The 11354-nt window shown below is 34.7% G+C and overlaps 1 non-coding gene across 1 annotated transcript; it reads left to right on the forward strand.

The window, feature by feature from the left end:
- Nucleotides 1-9898: 9898 nt before the first annotated feature.
- On the forward strand, nucleotides 9899-10009 carry LOC124889151. Its single transcript, XR_007047763.1, has one exon. It is a non-coding gene; the product is annotated as a small nucleolar RNA R71 (small nucleolar RNA).
- Nucleotides 10010-11354: the final 1345 nt, after the last annotated feature.

Genomic DNA, 11354 nt, shown 5'->3' on the forward strand with positions numbered 1-11354 from the left:
AGAGAATTGGCTCTAAAAAATGAATGAACTATCCGGTAGCCAAACTATCAGCACAAGTAAGTCATAAATAACTTAGGACAGCTATAGGAAAGATCTAACTGGTGAAAATGAGCAGCAATAGAAAAAATGACTTGGAGAGTCACTGTTAATTTAGAGTAAGATCTTTAACTTTGCAGAAGTTTCCTACCTATGAGGTAATCTATGGGTCGTAGGTTGTACCTATACCTCATAGGCAGGCCCATGGGAATCAGAATAAATTAGCTATCTTCAGAATCTTCATAACCTCAACCCATTTGGCCACCTACCACTCATAGGTACTACCCATAAGTCATAGTTTGGATAATAGGTAGCCATCACAGCTACTCTTCATCCCTTTTGCTTATTTTTTTCTCTAAACTCTGTTTTCAAGCAAATACAACACAAAATCGCATCACATCAAATAAGAAACCTAAGTTCTTGCATAATTTCCTTGTGTTAAGCATCAAAAGTACCATGAAACCATGGAAAATCAGCACCCTCAACTTAGAATGTTTGCATGTCCTCGGGAAACTAACACAAAATAAACAAAACACAATTTTTTACTAAAGAAAACCTAAGGCACCTACGGCACTCAACTCAATTTAACTCAAATTTCATACCTCCTCTTATTCTTAACTTTCAAAACTACTGTGTGGATATGATGTTGCCCAAATTACACCTCCTAAAAAGTATAACAATGACGCTGATCAAATATAGAACCCACAAAGGTTGGGGTTAAACCCATCAGGAATAGGATAAATCTCTTTCAATAACTTATTGATAAAATCAGAAAGTGCAGAAAGTAAAAAGAGGGATTTGGTAAGAAATAGTAGTAGTAACAATTCTTGAACACTTTAGATTTAAATTAATATGAGAAGAACATTAGGATTATGTTCCCCCTGACTTCCTAACTCTACAGAATCATCATGTGTGTCAAACTATCTCGGTGTCTTGCATGCAGAATCTAATAAGTTATGTATCACCAACCATCTCTCTACACCTTTTAGTGAATTTCACTCATATCCTCTCAGTCTTAGAGTGTCTCATTACTAACCCTTATCCTGGATCCCAAATTAACTATCTCCTCTCGGTCTCAAGTTAATTAGATGAAGGTTGATTTCTTTAAATTACTATTACAGTCTTCTTTTCCTAATCTCAACCTTTTTCTTTAGTTAGTATCAAATACAAGCAGTTTCATAGCATCTACGGTCGCTAAGAAAGCAATCAATATGAAGAAACCATAATACATGCATAAACACCAATCAAGAATGACTCGCACTTTCTCTACTTTATTATTCCATCAGGGTAACCGCAACCCTAGTTAAGGGGTTTATCTGCTCATGTTTTCAAGAATTCCCATAGAATTCATAATTGAAAGAGTATGAATAATCTCACAATAAATTAAGAATGAAAACCAAAATCTCAAATTAATATTAAACTCTAAAATTTAAGAACAAGAATTCAAAGATCAAAAGTGCATCTTAGAACTTAATATAATGTTGTAAGTATGTAAAGTGCATAAATTAACAATAAAATATCTATGGGGAATTTATACATTACAGTAGAAAATCTAAAAATTCTAACCAAAAGAAAATAGGAAAACTATGTCGGCATCAACCTACGGCCCAACTTATGGGTTGTAGGTAGTACCTACGGGCCCTAGGTGTGTTCATAGGTCTTAGAGTAAATTAACAAAACACCCATAGAATTTGTAATTTAAAGCATATGAATAATCTCACAATGAATTAGGAATGAAAACCAGAATGTCATGTTAATAACAAACCCTAAAATTCAAGAACAAGAATTCCAAGATCAAAAGTGTATCTTAGAACTCAATATAATGTTGTAAGTATGTAAAGTACATAAACTAATAACAAAATATCAATGGAGAATTTATTGGTTACATCAGAAAATAAAAAAAATTGAAAAAAAGGAAAACTATGTTGGCATCAACCTACGACCCTACTTACAGGCGCTAGTAGTACCTACGTGCCCTAGGTGGGTTCATAGGTCTCAGAGGAAATAAGCAGGCTTATGAACTTTACTTACGAGGGGTACATACAGGGGCAATAGGTACAACTTACACCTCACAAGAAGGACTTCGAAGGCCCTAGAGAAAAATCCAACTTTTAAAACTTCAGTCTGCTACTGACGACCCAACCTACGAGGGTTGTTAGTATTACTTACAGCCCATAATTTGATTCGTATGTAGCCTCTGAGTAACACTTCATCTCTTTTTCTCCTATTTTGCTTCAAACCCTATTTTCCTCTTAAACTAACATAAAAATGCATCACATCTAACAAAAAGGCCTAAGTACTTACAAAATTTGTGTTTTAAACATCGAAAGTGCCATGTAACCATGGCACATCAACACCCTCAACTTAGAACATTTGCATGTCCTCAGGAAACTAACACATAACAACAAGCTACGATGCTTAAGTAAAGAAACCTAAGGAACCTACAACAGTCAACTCGATTTTAGCTCAAACTCCTACCCCCTCTATCACAACCCGATTTACAAGTCATAATGGCACCTACTTAGCCAAACCATAGCCCGAAGCTATATGCAATGGGCTAACTTGGTGAAAAATGGCCTAGAAGCTAGAAATCAATATTTAAAAGAGTTAAGCCAACAATAAAGCAGTCGTAAAAGTGTAATAGATAGATAAAAGAACAAAAACCATCCTAAGACTCTATAATGTTGGTACAAGAGCTAATACAAATGAACTATAAGTTCTGAATATTTAAATAAAATTTGTCTTGAAAATGAAAGACTAGACATAGATAAATAGAAGGAAAAAAGGAACTCTGACAACAAGAACTCACCTAATCTCCAAAATCAACCTTGCATGAACGTCATGTCAATAATGGCAACTAGTACTCAAATTTGTACCAAAAAGGTACAAAAGTGTGTATAAGTACCAAAGCCTTGGGAACTCAGTAGTCATATTGTCCAACTGACCTAAATAATAATATAAATATGATAAGATATAAGATAAAGTAAACTATGTCAAGGTAATAGGGCATAACTAGAAATAAGCTCCAACACTGCTATACTTGAATAAATAAATAAATTTAAGATACTAAGATCACACAGCTATAACTACAAAACTGGCCCCCTATAAGCCAGTTAGTGCAAAAAAGTAAATAACCCAATGCAGGCCCTCATAAGCTTGGAGGGTACAATTAAGGGAAATAAATAATCAAAAATTCATAACTCTTCTGAGCATCACCTATAACCATCAACCCATCCATAACAAATTATATCATGCCAAACTCTCAATGCCTAACTCAAATCGAAACTCATATCATTATCATCATAACATTCTCAATAGTATCATCATCATAACATCATTTACTAGACTTGTAATGTGATACATATTACATATATAATCATCAATTGTCAGATTTGAACCAAAACTTATATTACCAGCATCATCATCAATGTCTGACTTGAACAAAAACTCATATATCAATAGGGTATATCAATAGACCATATAAAATCATAATCACAGGACATATCATTAAATACAATACTTAACCACTAGACCTTATGTGGAATTAGCAGTAATTCTTAACTATCAAACTAGCACATTCAATAAGTAGTTACTCTCCTTAAAGTCCCAAAATAAGCATTAATAAGGGTATATCATGCATAAATAAGTCTACAAAATCTAACACATCTTGATGAAGGTAGGTCTGAGGGGCCCACTTTTAATCCTTAAAATCTATTTTAGGTAACTTCTACCTCAGATTGCGCTAAGGTATCTAAATTCATTTCTAGATGTGAAATAAGACATAATTAGCCATAAGATAGAAATCTCACAAAAACATGAGCAACTAAGTCAATTACACCTAAATTATGATTTAAAAATAACCTAAATAGTCCAACTAACCTAAATATTTCAATCATATCTCCAACAACTAAATCCCATCCTATATGTAGCATAATATTTTAAGCATAATACAAAATAGATTAATCTATAAAGAGGATAAACCTATCCTATTTAGATACTGAAGAAACTCATGAAGAATCTGCTAAACTACTTATTTCCCTTTTTGAGATGCTTCTACAAGGTGCCACGCTATCAAAATCACAATCTATTCATTAAAATGAGAACAATAATAACTATATTGTACTATTGTGCTTCATGTCCAAAATTACGTAAAATTCCCATGTGGGGCCCATTAACAAAATCACCCTTTCAAAACTAACACAATGTCCATCTATGCTCAAGGAACATTTACCAACAAAAGGGTAAATTTTGAGCTCTAATGGTGCTATAATCAAGCCACCAAGCTTTTAGGGATTTTAGAAAAAGATGAAGGATTCTATTAAGAAATTAATGGAAGCTTTCCATAAATTCGAACAAGAAATACATAAATTAACTACACTTAAGCTGTAAAATCAACCACAAATAATTCTATCAAGTTTTCCCACTTTTTAGGGTTTAATATTCTAGGAAATAAATGAAAAATGGTGAAAATAAGGCAAAGTGGGGTATTTATATCCATCACAGGTCCACGGGTGTTGCTTAAGCAGACACTCCACCGCTTAAGCGGCTTAAGCAACACAGTGTAGGTTTAGCGACATATGGTGTTAGCCTAAATACCGCTTAAGTGACCTTTCGCCACTTAAGAGACTTGCACTTAAGCATCAAAGATATCGCTTAAGTGGCACCTGCTGGGCGATGCTAGGGTGCTAAAGCGACAGCCAGGCAGCTTTAGCAAAATTCTCTTAAGGGACCTCATGGGAGCTTGACAGCGCCCAAGCGCATACGCAAGTGTACATGGTCTTCCAAGTAATATAGTGGCCTTCAAAAAAGTCAAGTTATCAATCCCACAAAGACTAGATTTGCCAACGATTTGATTTCAGTTCACACGGTAGATTCAATTGATATGAGAGTAACCAAATAAAGAGTTTGGAAATTGTAAATTGAAACTAAATAATACGAAAAGTAAAGATCTTGAGATAATCAATAAGAGAAAACCCAGGGTTGAAGTAGTATGAACAATCATACTATGCTTTTGGATTTCATTTGTTAACTTGCTTATCTTGGTTGTTGATTCATAGGGTTAATTGCGTGATTATGGTCTCCCAACCTCTAATCCATTACCTAAGTTGAACGTTACACCTACATCATTGAACGGGGATGTAATAATTCACTTAAGTTCTTAACAAATATCATCCTACATATGAATCAAGTAAGGTATATAAGTACATCCCTATCCTAGATACTAATTTAAGTTTCTTATTTTATAAAGAATCAAGAACCATACTTTGCTTATTCCCATGTTTTATCGCCCTATTCCCTTTCCCGAGTTCACAAGGTTGACAATGGATGTATTCTAAGGGTTGCGAATCTTTAAAATAGTTAGAATAAGGATAAACAAACAAACAATATTGATAAGAAAAGAAAAAAAACTTAATCCATAGCAATAATAATCATGTCTTGGCTTCAACCCCTGAAAGAAGGCATTTAGCCACTCATAGTCATAATAGTAATCAAAAGGTTGTAATTAACAACTAAAAACATGTATTAACTAAATAAAATTAATAAAAAACCTGATAATAAAGTTGTATAATCCCCTTGATCTCAAAAATATGTCCAAAGATGTGTAAAAATGTGATACAACATGTATATATAACATAAGGGTAAGCCAAGTCCGTGTAGGAGTAAAATTAGCTTGAAACACCCAGGTGTGGAGTGGAGCATGCGTCGTACTCTCCATAGATATGGAATAGGGAGTGTACCACTACTTGTATTGCACAAGAGTGGAGCATAAGATGCACGATAAATGCATACACTCTCTGGAAATTGTCCTCCAAATTTTGGTTAAGTGTTGGGCCTTCCTCCTTCCATCCCTTGTCTTGTGGTGTCTTTCAATTGATTTCCAAGCCTCTTTAACATAAAAATATTATAATATTAAGCTCCAAAAGAATTATACATAATCACACCACATGAATTAGAAAAAAAAACAACACTAAACCAATTACGATGAATAAAAAACAAGAGCTTACACGAGGTTGGTTTCATGATTTCAAGTTTCCACTCTTTCTTTGACTCATATGAACTTTGTAAACTCCTAAAAGCTTGTTCCACATATTATAACACATTTAAAACCATAAGGAACACGTAGAACTCAATAGAATCCAACAAGAAAGACTAGAAAAGCAAAAAGCTCAAGCTAGGAAGACTAGTTTTCTCTATTGAACTCTAATTGACTCTTTTAAGTACAAACTCACTTAGACTTAACTTGGAACCTTATAAACACATGTTTTAACACATTTATGTCATTATCAACCATTATAACTTAGAATCATCCTCAAAACAAGGCTAAAAAGGCTAGAATAGGGACACTAGAATGCATAAATACACCTAACATCACACCCCACACTTAAAACTGTGTTTATCCTCGAACAACTCTTAAATAACATCATTATAAACTAAGGAAACTCTACACTTCTACTAAATTCAAGACGCTCAAGATAGTACTATAATGACTACACGAAATGAAAATTACTATACTAAGCATGTTACAAACACAATTGAAAGCTTATGAACACTACTTTAAAACATCCTAGCCTCAAGAATTGACTCACCAAGTTGAAAAACTCATGCAAATCATTCCATCAAAGACATCATACAAATCACCCACATTCATTAAACATGTGCCCCTCATAAAAAGAGAGTTACCCATAATCACTCATAATTAAGCAATTCATAACATGATGGGTACAAGAATCAAATTACGCTCACTCTCACAAGGGATTCACAAGTTACACACAATGAACCATAGGTTTTCCCTTAGTGTAATGCTTCACTAATAGTCGAATGTAAAGCTTAGGATCAATTAGGTCTTTTCGGGTTGTAATATAGGCTAAGGGATGGGTAGGAACCATTTAGGAATAGTGACTAAACTCTCTTAGTGCTTTAATACACTATGTTATACAATTAGAACCAATCTCCAACAACCCATTTACACCATTTTTTTGTCTACCCCATTCTTTTATTTTGCCCCAACTCTTTTAGGCATTTTCACAAACACATGGTGGGCATAGTATTTATTCCTTTAAGATTCATTTTTTTCTCATTCTCTATAATCATGGGAATATTTCTAACACCATTTATATTAATCTCAACCACCATACATCAATTATAAACACCAATAACTATTACTTTGGTGCATCAATTTTATCTTTTTCTTCTTCAATTTCTCAAACTCCTTTCTTAATTAACTTTTCATTAAAGAACTTAGGATGTTTTTGGATCAAATTAAGAACCATAAAAGAAGGGGATTAGGCTACTTATCCCGCTACCAAAGAAAAGGCTAAAGGCTCAATGGTGGTTAACTAGGATAATGCTTAAGGGTAGGCACCATAAAGTATAAAATAAGGCTATCAAAGAAATACCTATATCATCTCCTAAACCCACATTATTTATTTTACTTCCCACACACACCAAGCAAGTTTTAGATATCACATGCAACAAGGAATATACAAAAATCTCCCATCACACATGGCACATGCTCAACTCAATAGGATCATCATAGACTCCCAACCAAATAATAGCATAAATTTAAAATTAAGCTAACTAGTACAAGAGTCACAAACATGAGCGTAAGAGTCTCAAAAATAGTAATTCACACAATCAACATGCTTTTTTACAAACAAACCCACTTGTATCATGTCATCAAAAATAGCACCAACAAGAATATCTTACACCAAATTTTTTTAAATTGAGCTAAATTTTGGGAATTTTTCCACCCTACACTTAAAAATCTACTTTGTCCCCAAAGTGAATTTAAAAGTAAGAAGATAAAAATACTTCTTGAGGCCTCTAGGACTAGCTAGCATCATCTTTTATACTCATGGGATTTGCGGGACCCCACACTTAGTCGTTTCCATGCTTTAAGCTTAAGTTTATGGTACTCAGTCTTCCCATTAACCTGTGACTCAACCAAAAAACAAAAACTATGTGAAATAAAAACTAAAAACTAAAAAGAAAACATACCTAATTAACTTGGTTTGCCTCCTAAGCAGCGCCTGATTTAGTGTCGCGACATGATCCAACTCAACTCAACCATATTCCTTCATCTTCTTTATCACACTTAAAGTCTATCTTCTTATCCTTTTAGCCCCTTTTAGGTGTGAATTCTCAAGAGTAGCAAGTTTCTTAACTTTAGCCTTTTCAGGCTCATCAACTTCCATCATCTCAGGCTTAGGAGATAGAGTCTTAGGCTACTTAATCAGGTAGTTTGAAGAGGTCTTTTATGGACTAGCCACCCCACACTTTTCCCCTATAATAACATTAATCATATACAAATCTTTAACTTAGGACGTAATTATGGGTGCTTTGTATACATCAAACATGACCTCTTCATCCTTTACCCTCATTTTGAGTGTGCCTTCTCTAACATTAATTAATGCTCCTCTAGTTGTTAAAAATGGACACACAAGATGATTGGCACCTGTTCATCTACCTTAAAATCAAGAATAATAAAGTTAACATGTATAATAAATTTACCAATCTTTATGAGATAATCCTCAATTATTCCATCCAAATGTGTGAATAACCCATCTACTAGCTGCAACACCATGATAGTTAGTCTTGGATTTGCCAAGCCTAATATTTTAAATAGTGATGGGGGCATCAAGTTGATGATTGCCCCTAAGTCACTCAGTGTATGGAGCGATTTACTTCTAACTTGGATTGGGACAGCAAACTTTCCCTGATCTTTTAATTTCTTAGGGATTTTCTGAGTCATCTGAGTGCTACACTTTTCAATGAGTGTTATAGCTTCCACATCCTACAATTTCACCTTTTTAGCCACCATATCCCTCAAGTACTTTGCGTACTTGGTCATACTCTACAAAATATCTAACAAAGGTAAGTTAATATGGAGTCCTCTGAATGTATCAAAGAACTTTTTAAATAGGGCATCCTCTTTCTCTTTTATTTACCTTTGAGGAAAGGGCAATGGTAGTGTCTTCTTCACTTCTGATTCAACAGCTTTTTCTTTCAAGTACTCAGACTTTCTTGAATCTTCAACAACTCTATCACTTACTTGATGGGTCACCATATAAGCATCTACCTCCTTTGTTTCCCTTAGAGGTTCTCCTTGAAGCTCTTTACCACTTTTCAAGGTGATTTCCATAACCTACTTTGGAGTTTTTGTGTCACTTGGAAAACCACCTTGTGGCCTAGTATTCAGTATTTATGATAATTAGCCCACTTGCAACTCTAAACTTCTTATGGCTGCTTGATGATTCTATAAATCTGCCTTTTGACTTTTCAGATCCATAACCAATTATGCTTGACCAGCTAAGATTTCTTTCAATATTTTTTCCATGTTGCTCGTTGACTGATTTGATTGGGCTTGTGGTTATGGGGCATTCCATGACTGATTTGGTGGATGTGTTTGTCACTTTATTTTGTAGGCATTACCATAATTAGGTCTTTGAGCATTGCCTACATACATTCCTGATTCTGAATTTGAAGCATATATGGTAGCTGCATAACTACTATTTCTGCATACTTCACATCAACCTATAATTTGTTGAATGGCATTGACTCTGGCTGTAGGTTATGCTACTCCCAACTTGATGTTGCTGAATAATGTATTGATTAAATTCTGTAGTGTAGAAACCTATGCTGGTAAGGTTGTGAATTAGTCTTCCTCTAATACACTCACAATTCTTTTTGTGGCACTTCTAGAATCTGAATGCCAATCTGGATTTCCTTGTGCTATGTGGTTCAGTATTGTGTACAACTCATCATAAGTAAATTCCAGCGCTTGACCATTTACGACTGAATCTAGCAAAATCTTCATATTGTGATCCAGAGCTTCTACAAAAGCATGAGCAAGTACCTCATTAGACTATTGGTGGTGTGGACACTCCTGAAAAAGAGCCTTGAAGCATTCCCAAGCATGATAGAGGTTTTCATCAGGCTTCTATTTAAAGCTCACTATTTTACTGCAAAGTCTCACAGTCTTTCTTGATGGAAAGAATCTGATAAGGAACTTTCTGGCTACGTCATCCCATGATGTGATTGAATTCCCTGGATCCGCATTCAACCACCTTTTAGCTTCCCCAAAAAGTGAATGGAGAAACAGTGTCAGCCTCACATAATCTGGAGTCACCCCTGTTGGAGTAAATGTATTTGTAAGCTCAATGAAGATCTATAAGTGGACTTGTAGATCTTCGAGTGAAAGCCCTACAAACTGTCCACTGCTAATAAGAAGTTGCACCATATTATGTTTTAACTCAAAATTCCCCCCAGTTTTCGGTCTTTGAATTAGGGAAGTCAAGTTCGTTGGAAGTAGGACTACCTCTTCCCTAACCTTTCTACTAGTTGCTTGTTGTTCAGCCATAGGAATAGTATTCTCATGGCCTTATTGTATTTGAGGAATTTTAGGAAGAAGGATTGCTTCTCTCCTACATTGATGGTAATGTTACTCAGGTTTCGGGCTTAGTTCTACCAACTCCTGATCCCTTGCCTGCTTATAAACTCAGAAACCTGTCTCCTACAAAGACAAAACAAGACCAAGTGTAAAAACACCAAATAAATCTAAATATAAAACTAAAATAAACAATTGCCAAAATACAAGTTCACCACAACGGCACCTAAAACTTGACAGCGCCTAAGTCCACATGCAAGTGTACATGGTTTTCCAAGTAATATAGTATGGAACTCAGCTAGTTCCATCAAAAACTAGACTGTCAACTACAGTCGCTCAGTATCAGTTATTTCAGTTATACAGTTATCAGTATCTCATGTTATCAATACTCAGGCTCAGTAATCATGTTATCATCAAACTTAATTACAGTGACTATATATCATGCATGTATTCTCACATTCATGTTATTTAGTCAGATAGTATAGTTCATGTATGTGAACCCTTTTCATTCAGACTACCTCACATGTATACCAATACATTCCAACATACTGATACATTTGTGCTATGGTATTTAATACCATAGGTTCAGAAGTACGAGCTCCAAGGCATCAGTTGCATTCCAGTCTCAGCAGTCAGAGTTAGCAGTGAGTCCTCATCCTTCGAGGACATGACCATTACTTTATTATCTCATTAATTAATCTATTAGTTGGAGTTATTTCTGGACATGTCCCATCAACTCCTTATTCAGACAGTTCAGTCAGTTAGAGGTTTTTTAGATTAGCATGTTTAGACAGTTATTTCAGTTGTTTTGGGTATTTCATACCCCACCCAGATGTTATATTTTTAAAATATATTATGTCTTAGTTTTGAACCTTACGGCGTTACAGCCTTTAATTCTGCATTTCTATAGTATTTTATGCAGTGTGGTCTT

This window comes from Capsicum annuum, chromosome 11 (assembly GCF_002878395.1).
Source record: "Capsicum annuum cultivar UCD-10X-F1 chromosome 11, UCD10Xv1.1, whole genome shotgun sequence".
Classification (NCBI taxonomy): domain Eukaryota; kingdom Viridiplantae; phylum Streptophyta; class Magnoliopsida; order Solanales; family Solanaceae; genus Capsicum; species Capsicum annuum.